Consider the following 10479-nt stretch of genomic DNA (forward strand, 5'->3'; position numbering starts at 1 on the left):
ACTTGAACCCAATAGAATACCTTTGGGACCAGGAACGTTGACTCCAGTTCAAACCCTAGCAGCTGTCACTAGTTTCTCTGGTTTCGGCTCTTGAGGAAGAAAGGGCTACCACTCTTCCACAGACATTCCAGACACCTCATTGAGGCTCCTCCCGCCGGAGGGTCGAGTCCTCCCTCGGGAATTGGTGTGTGTGTTGTTCTTAGCATAAGTTAGTTTAAGTAGTGCGTAAGTCTAGGGACTGATGACCTCAGTAGTTTGGTCCCTTAGGAATACACAGACATTTGAACACAACTCTTTGAAAGTGTCCCCAACAGAGTCCCCAACAGAGTTCATGCTGTCGTAAAGGTAAAGTATGGGTACACATAGTGTTGTTGTCCACTAATACGTTTCTGAATACTTTTGGTCACATAGTGTACACGACAATGGTATCCCCAGATAGAAGGTGTACTTGACATTGGGTAGGAACTGTTACACTGAAAATTTGTGGAGTTGTAACAACTTGGCGCGGCTGAAAGATTAATAAGTTGTGATTAAAGAGCAGGGATCGAGAACGCACCACTTGCTGCTGTGGTTCGGCGCCCTGTAGCAAGATGGTGGTGCCGTGGATGGCGGACTGGTCCTCGGCGCCGGCGATGACGACTTTCTGCAGGGGCCTCTGCGGCTGCTCCACCAGGAAGACGCCGCCGGCGTCCTCGGCGCCGGTGACCACGATGTGGTGCGTAGACGCGCCGGCGGGTTGGGCCGCGCCCTCGAGCACCAGCGTGTGCGTGACGGGCGAGAGCTGCTGGGTGGGCGCCGCCACCACCAGGGTGCGCAGCGGGGGCCGCTGCTCCTGCACCAGCACCGTCTCGCCGGCGCCGCCCACCACCTCCTCTTGCAGCACCAGCGCCGGCGTCGGCCTGGACACCACCAGCGGCGCCGGAGCCGCCTCCGTCGTCGAGCCGCCGCGGAACCACCCGAAAGTGCGGCCCTCCGCCGCGCCTTCTGCCTCGTCCAGCGTCGCCGCTCGTGTCGGTTCGATTCTGCGCAGTCCACATGTACAGTAAGCATCTGGACACGTACTCCGCACGACACTATACAGTCGTCAGACGCACATACATACTCCGCAATCCACCATACGGTGCGTGGCGGAGGGTACCTCGTACGACAACTAGCATCTTCTCTCCCTGTTCCACTCCCAAACAGAACGAGGGAAAAATGACTGCCTATATGCCTCTGTACGAGCCCTAATCTCTCTTATCTTATCTTTGTGGCCTTTCCGCGAAATGTAAGTTGGCGAGGGGAACTTTTACGAGTTATATTAGAGAACTATAAATTCCATTTGTTCCAATCAAAATTTGAAGTATGGTGTTTTGGCTTGTATCTTTCTTCTTTTTGACTTAATGAGTGTTATCCTGTTTTATTTATTGTGGAGATTATCGGTGGGAGACTACAAACTAGTTAGAGACGTTCCTGTGACTGCAGTGCTCGTTTTTCAGTCACATGGCCGGATCTGAAAAACTTTTGAAACTAGTTAGATTGCTGGAGGGCGTTGACTTGGGGTGTGGGAAAAGCGACTATTTTAACCATGTCTCACGGGTCAAAGTAAAATTGTACTGCAGTCAGCCTCAAATACTGGTTCTCTAAATTTCCTCAGTAGCGATTCATGAAAAGAACTCCTCCTTCCTGAAGCATTTCCGTAACACTCGCGTGATGATCAAACCTACCAGTAACAAATCTAGCAGCCCACCTATGAGTTGCTTCTATGTCCTCCCTCAATCGGACCTGATAGGGATCCTAAACGCTGTAGCAGTACTCAAGAATAGGTCGTATTAGTGTTTTATAAGCGGTTTCCTTTACAGATGAGCCACATCTTCCCAAAATTCTACCAATGAACCGAAGACGACTATCCGCCTTCCCCACAACTGCCGTTACATGCTTGTCCCACTTCATATCGCTCTGCAATGTTACGCCCAAATATTTAATCGACGTGACTGTGTCAAGCGCTCCACTACTAATGGAGTATTCAAACATTACAGGATTCTTTTTCCTATTCATCTGCATTAATTTACATTTATCTATGTTTAGAGTTAGCTGCCATTCTTTACACCAATCAAAAATCCTGTCCAAGTCATCTTGTATCCTCCTACAGTCACTCAACGACGACACCTTCCCGTACACCACAGCATCATCAGCAAACAGCCGCACGTTGCTATCCACCCTATCCAAAAGATCATTTATGTAGATAGAAAACAACAGCGAACATACCACACTTCCCTGGGGCACTCCAGATGATACCCTCACCTCCGACGAACATTCACCATCGAGGACAACGTACTGGGTTCCATTACTTAAGAAGTCTTCGAGCCACTCACATATTTGGGAACCAATCCCATATGCTCGTACGTTAGCTAGGAGTCTGCAGTGGGGCACCGAGTCAAACGCTTTCCAGAAGTCAAGGAATATGGCATCCGTCTGATACCCTTCATCCATGGTTCGCAAGATATCATGTGAAAAAAGGTCGAGTTGCCTTTCGCAGGAGCGATGCTTTCTAAAGCCGTGCTGATGCATGGACAGTAACTTCTCTGTCTCAAGGAAATTCATTATATTCGAACTGAGAATATGTTCGAGAATCCTGCAACAAAACGATGTTAAGGATACTGGTCTGTAATTTTGAGGATCCGTCCTTCTACCCTTCTTATATACAGGCGTCACCCGCGCTTTTTTCCAGTTGCTCGGGACTTTACATTGGGCAAGAGATTCGCGATAAATGCAAGCTAAGTAAGGAGCCAATGCAGTAGAGTACTCTCTGAAACCGAATTGGAATCCCATCAGGACCTGGCGATTTATTTATTTTCAACCCATTCAGCTGCTTCACAACCCCAGGGATGTCTATCACTATGTCCTCCATACGGGAATCTGTACGAGACTCGAACGGCAGTATGTTTGTACGATCCTCCTGCACATATGGGGGTTGGACAAAAATATGGAAACAGAGTGAGAAATGCATGCTCGAACATACATGCAGGTGCTAGTCGAGCCTGCAGGATGTGCTACTGTATCTGGCCACTATCGGCACCTGCGCAATGTAATCAATATGTTGCAAGTGTCAGTCGTGGTCAGAACAGTGTTCGGTGTAGTTGGGAGAGCATTACGTCGGAGATAAGTGAACTCGAACGTGGGAAAATTGTTGATACTTGTATGGAGGGTGCTTCCGTAATCAAGGAAACCAAACTGTTTGATGTATGAAGAGGAACCTGTAACACCATAGCTCTAATGCTCTACTGATTTATTTTGTCTTTTGTTTTATTTAATGTTACATCGCTGAGCTTCTGTAAATGTTGTTTGATTGAATCAATAACACAAAATTGTATACTCCTTTCTTTGTAAAAGACTTTGATGTCTTGGTTTGATTCTAAGCAATGTAGTGTATCTGTCATTTAAATTCTTTGTCCCATTAGGAGGGAACAAGACTTACTGTATATAATTGTAATATCTGCATGAATAAATTTTTGTAGAAATACCAATATATGCAAATGTTCTGTTTTAATTGATATGCTTAGCTGTTGATGTATAATTGCTGATCCTCACTTAGAGTTATTAATTATTTTGTATGTAAAAGGTGTTGTGGTTCCCCTCGAGAACGGAAGCATGCAGCGCGCGCAAATAGTGGTTGGCCTAGGTAGAAAAGGTGGAATTGAGAGTCAGTCGGCGACGAGCTACCAAACTATCAACTGCTCACGTAAAAGTTGTGTATTTTATTGGTTCCGAGAGAGGCTTTTCCTGACGCTTTCCAATGCCTCGGATCAATGGATAAAGAGCTGGAATTATTTTGAAATTGGTATCTGTCATCGCCACCAAGAAATGACAGAGTCCAGCAATTCTACCTGCAAATCCACCTAGCAACATGCAATCGCCACCACATTGCGCAATCACTGTAATGGAACACTATAGTAATGTACAGTGAAGGATCAGCTTATTGGATGCGTTAGTGTGCTCAAATATAAGGTAATTTATAACTGAGTTTATGTACCTACCTTAATTTTTTTCTTATCATAACACCTCTCAGGTTCCTCTCCGTTTGAACTAAAGTGATTACCGAATGTCCTTAATGAACGAACATTAAAGCCCAGTGCTTTACTAATTAATGCCTCTTGAACATAGTAAAAAGAAAGTTAAAGTTCATGTGGCAAGAGAGTGAGTTAAAGTAAATGATGCTTGCCGAAAATAATTTTCCTATTAAAACTGCTTATTAATATGTTGTTGCCAACTTCAAAATTAAAAGTTCTTAAAATTGAGGCTTATAAAGTTTTGCTTAGTAAATGATCACATTGCTGCCTGTTGTAAATCGCAAAAGGTGAGTCAGTATCGTAAATCTTGTGTCTCACTGTAGTAAAAGTTGAAAACTGCAATTGTGGAAAGTTATATACTTTTTATGCTTGTTAAGCACTTGTTTCTCTTGTGTATTGAAAGTGTGTTTGGTATGCTCTGCTACAGTGGTCAAGATTAAGGGCCCCCTCCATTGAAAGTAATTCAAATGCACAAAGTTACTTAATTATAGAAAGTTTTAATTACTCATGCTATTCAAGTCAAATTCTGTACAATATTGGGCTCCTCTTATGTATTAAAAGTGCATATTAATGAGGTAACAGGACCAACAGTTTGTCTATTGTGCTCATGCTAGATGACGATTAATAGAAAGACAATAACAAGATAGTTTTATTCCACGACCCGCCTCCAACTTTAAGGCTATGGTATAGCAGTAGCGGAAAGTAGTGTCATAAACCGTATCGAAGATTTATACCGCATGTGGGGAAAGCAGAAAAACGTCACTCGCTACGTCACAGCGCAGACTAAATTGTGTGTTGAGTGATGGTGACGGATGGTCATTGAAGAGGACTGTGACGAAAAACAGAAGGACGAAAACTGCAAAAGTCTCTCAACAACTATGTCACAGTCGCGAGTCCTATCAGCACCAAAACAATACGAAGGGCGCTGTGGAAGCAAGGTACTGCAGCTCGAGCTGGAATTCCAAAAATACTCGTAAGTGACGACACAGGAAAACTTGATGCTGATGCCATAAAACCTAGACTATGGGACAGTGGAAAATATTTGGCCGGACGTGTCTTGCTTTACACTGTTTCAACGTCTTGTCCAGTTTACGTCGCAAATATGAAACATGGCTGGGGTTCGGTGATGACTGGGTTAGCTATATCATGGTATTCCACGGGTCCCCTGGGTGCTCTGCAAAGTCGAATTACTACCAAGGAATACATGACCCTTTTGGCTGATCAGATAGAATTTTTGTCCCCCTTAATGATGACGCCGTGTGCCAAGAGGACAGGGCCGCTGTTTATCGTTTCTTTTCCACATTCAAGTTTCCGACATTTCACCCTATGACTCGTAGAACGTTATCCTTTCGTTGATTATTCAGTCTTTTCCTAATGGTCAACTCCCCCTTTGGCAGTCCTTTCCCGGAGATCCGAATGGGGGACTAATCCGGAATCTATTGCCAACTGAAAGATCATGAAGACACTTTTTCAGTTACGGGCACATGTCCTGTGGACACGTTACTTGTCTTTAAAGCAGTTGTTCCCATTGACTTCTGCATACCCATGCCGGTCATTATTGCTGATTCTCCACCTTTATGGGAAGTTTCCCACCCATAGGACAAGAGAGTGCTCTGAACCTTTGTCCGCTCTTCCGCTCTCTTGACAAGATCGTTGGCAGAATGATGGTGACTTCTTATGCCGGAAGTCTTCGGCCGCCAATCCTAATTATTAATCAGAATTTAAACAGTGTCGGGATTCTAACCCGGGACCTAGGATGTTTTGATTCAAAGACGCTACCCATAAACCACGGGTACGAAAATCCCCATAGTATATCTCATGAGAATACCTTGAAGTTAAAATTAAGGGTATTCTATCTTACACGGAGACTAAGCAACAATTGTTGCTATAAATAAAGTATATTATCAACGTAATTAACAGTCGCCGGCCTGACTTTGACCCGTGAGACAGGGTTAAAATAGTCGCTTTTCCCACACCCCTAGTCAACGCCCTCCAGCAATCTAACTAGTTTCAAAAGTTTTTCAGATCCGGCTATGTGACTGAAAAACGAGCACTGCAGTCACAGGAACGTCTCTAACTAGTTTGTAGTCTCCCACCGATAATCTCCACAACAAATAAAACAGGATAACACTCATTAAGTCAAAAAGAAGAAAGATACAAGCCAAAACACCATACTTCAAATTTTGATTGGAACAAATGGAATTTATAGTTCTCTAATATAACTCGTAAAAGTTCCCCTCGTTCGTTAAGCAATGCTCCACACCCTGCTATACGGCGTATTCCTAGACGATACATATTCCTCCACTAAATTGCTACACACACCTTGAAAACGGGCAAATGACCAGTTCGGTTTTCTCGCAAACTCTTTCGAAACTTCCCTCATGAGTGTGAACGACTTTATCGACCACTGAGGATCACTGATTACCGACTCAAGGAATACGCGACACCGTCTTGGCCTAGACGGCACAAAACTTACCTCCTGCGACCCACGAGGACTGTCGATCTACATCCCAAATTCACGAACTGCGAACCGTTTCACAAAATTATTTAACATTTACTGCTTTTAGCCTCAACAACAGAATTAGAGCATTTCCATTCGCCTATTCCAACTAAAGCACTTCCTGTATGGCCCTGCTTGCCGTCAAGATTTTCAGAGGTTTCTTCTAGCCACGCAGGGAATATCACTCGTTCTTGAAAACAACACTACAAGCCACTACCCATTTAGAGAGACCAGCCCATCCTCTCCAGGCATTCATAAAGCTTTCTCACCGGTTCCGGCAACAACTCTTGACCTACACAATAGCCACTGGTCAGGCAAACAGTAGCAGACCAATCAAACTGCAAAACTTCCATCTATTGCAGTCACGTTGCAGCAACGTTGACGGCAATATTGCCGTAAAATTGGGCCCATCTAAACGCACCTTAACAACGTGAGGGTGCAGTATCGCCGGCAACTGACCTACTGACGGTGACGGAGGGCCTGAGGGCGGCTCCCAGCTGGCGCAGGTTGCGGCAGGCGGGCAGCGACGTCTGGACGACGACGCAGGAGGAGGGCGTGGTGCTGGTGACCCACTCGCGGCGCAGCACCAGCTGCGTCACGGTGCGCGGGGGCGGCGCCGCCTCCTGGCTGGACGAGCCGCCGAACATGAGCCGCGCCGCCTCCTTCTCGCCCCCGGGGGCAGATCGCGCCGCCGCCAGCACCAGCCACAGCACCAGGCACAGGATCCCAGTCCTCATATCGGCCTTGAACCATCACCGGAAAACAGCCTACTATAGTTCCTTTGCTATTTACAATCAAATTTCATACACACTAAAGACAGAAAAATAATAAGAAAGCCAGGAGCGCGTACAGACCGCAAGAATGATCCACGTAACTGTATGAAGTACATGTACTGGCCATTAAAACTGCAACATCTTTAAGCTTATGCCATGTGTGGTACGATATTTAGTTTTGGTGACAAGGTTGGCTTTCTGAAAGGTAAAGGCATCAGAGATGCAGGCCTGAAGTTGCGTTTGATAATAATGGAAGTAAGACTGCAGAAAAATCAAGACACGTTCCTAAGATTGTTCAAAAAAGGTGTAAGACAGGGATGCAGTCTTTCTACTTTTCCATCTATACATCGAAGAAGCAGTGAGGGAAATAAACGATAGGTTCAACAGTGGGATTAAAATTTAGAGTGAAAGAATATCAATGATAGGATTCGCTGATGACATTGCTATTCTCGGTGAAGGTGAAGAAGAGCTACAAGATCTGTTGAATGGAATGAACTGTCTAATGAGTACAGAATATGGATTGAGAATAAAGTGAAGAAAGACGAATCTAATGAGAAGTAACAGAAATGAGAATGGCAAGAAATATAACATAAAAACCGATTATCACAAATTAGTCAAAATTAAGGAATTGTGCTACCTTGGAAGCAAAAAAGCCGTGACGGACGAAGCAAGGTGGACGTAAGAAGTAGTCTAGCGCCGGCGAGAAAGGTATTCCTCGCCAGCAGAAGTCTAGTAGTATCAGACGTAGGCCCTATTTGAGGAATAAATTTCTAAGAAAGAACGTTTGAACACAGCATTGTACGACAGTGAAATATGGACTTTAGGAAAACCAGAACAGAAGAGTATAGAAGCATTTGAGATGTGTTGAAAATTAGGTGGATTGATAAGGTAGTAAATGAGGAGGCTCTCCATAGAATCGATGAAGATAGAAACATCGTGTGTTAGGATATCAGGTAATAATTTCCGTGCTACTAGAGGAGACTGTAGAGGGATAAACACTGTAGCGATACTTCAGTCTAGTGGCTGATTTTAGAATCACATGAAGGAAGGCGAACTAGAAACCGCTACAAGCGTTTTATGCCATTTCCTACAGTTTTTGTGTTTGCTAGACAAGATGTTGTGTTTTGCGCAGCATTTGTGAATTATTCGAGCTCTGCACATTTAAGTACTCTGTAATATGTTAAAGGTACTTGGAATATACCGTTAATTCTTCAGGTATAGAATTTTACAGTGAGTGAGCAATTAGGTTGTGCACCATCTTGTACCCTGAAACAGGAGAACGTCTTTTAACATAGAAAATAATATAAATGCAAACGAACAGCGTCTCTTTAATGTCTTAAAAATTTTCACTGTCTTGAAGGCGGAAACTTTTTTTAGGTTACAGTACCTTCATTTCAGAACGTATTTAATTTGTAACTGATTTTTGATAATACTCTGACGAAAACAAAAATCACAACACCAGGAACGAGTTGTGCTACATAAACAATAGTTGGAAGGCTCCTTTCTACATCTGAAAGATTATGTCTGTTCAAATTTCGATCCAGTCGCTTATGAATGGTGCTAGTAGCGCCACTATGAAATACAAAGCAGGTTGGCTTGAAATACACGCTGTAGTGGCCGTAAGAGTTACTTACCTTTGAGACTGGACGTAGTAAATCAGGCGACAAAGATGCTAGTTTCAACGCTTCACTGAGTTTGAACGAGATTATATACGAGGGCTATTCTGAATGTAAGGAACGGTAGGTCGTGAAATGGAAACCACAGTGAAAATCAATACTGTTTTATTTGCAACAGTTAGCTACAACTTACAGCTACTTATCTCCATAGTCGCCGATCCGACTTAGACGTTTGTCGTAGCGTTGTACCAACTTCCCAATACCCTCATTATAGAAGGTAGCCGCCAGTGCTTTCCGCCAATTCTCTACGCTGTCCTACAGCTCGCTGCCTGTGCCAAAATGTTGTCTTCATAGCCAACGGTTCATGTGAGCAGAGATGAAACTCAGAGGGAAACAATTACGGGCTGTATTGTAGGCAATCAAACATTTCCAATTGAAAACGATTCAGGATTATCTTCATTGCTCCTGCAGAATGCGACTGTGAATTATCTTGAAGAAGAAAACGCACGACAATGATATAATGTTGGCTGCATAGCTTCAGGCGAAATTTTTCACCAGGTCCTCGTACTTGGCGGCAGACACTACTGTTCAAGGTATCTTCATGGGCTCCCTGTGTGCTCAGAACTAAAAAGAACGACGTGATGCGATCGAAGGGCATACTAGAGACACTGCCCAACACACCTGTGCTAAACTTCATCGGATTTTCACTGTGGATTCCATTTCGTGACCGATCGTTCCTTACTTTCCGAATAACCCTCGTAATAGGGCTACGAGCAGTTGGATGTTTCTTCTGCAATACTGCAGAAAGACTTGGCAGGAATGTAGCCACTGTACATGATTGCTGGCAGCGGTGGTGACGGGAATGTGTGCTCGCAAGGAGACCGAGCTCCGGACGGCCACATGGCACTGTCGAGAGACTCTGCAACCAACATGTGGTGCGTGATAGACGCACTGGACCTACACCTGGAGCTATGGTCCGGGATGCGATCTCGTATGATAACAGGAGCGCTCTCGTGGTTGTTCCACGCACCCTGACTGCAGATTTGTACGTCAGTCTCACGATTTTACCGTTTGTGCTGCCATTCGTGAACAGTATTCCAGGGGGTGTTTTCCAGGAGGAGAACGCTCGCCCACATAGAGCTGTTGTAACCCAATATGCTCCACAGTGTCGACATGTTGTCTTGGCCTGCTCGATCACCAGATCTGCCTCTAGTCGAGCACATGTGGGGTCTCAGTTCCTCATCTATTGTGGACTATGCGTGTTGTAAAAATTGAAGTTGTTGAAAATTTTCACCACACGAAGCAAAGAGATTTGAAACACATGAAAAGCTAGAACAGGTTTCCAATGGATGAAATCATATTTCGCATCTTGGCTAAGAGATGACCGAACGATGTGGCACAGTGATTAAGGATTTGCACTCGCATTCAAATGGCTCTGAGCACTATGGGACTTAACTACTGAGGACATCAGTCCCCTAGAACTTACAACTACTTAAACCTAACTAACCTAAGGACATCACACACATCCATGCCCGAGGCAG

This window comes from Schistocerca piceifrons, chromosome 4, assembly GCF_021461385.2.
Source record: "Schistocerca piceifrons isolate TAMUIC-IGC-003096 chromosome 4, iqSchPice1.1, whole genome shotgun sequence".
NCBI lineage: Eukaryota > Metazoa > Arthropoda > Insecta > Orthoptera > Acrididae > Schistocerca > Schistocerca piceifrons.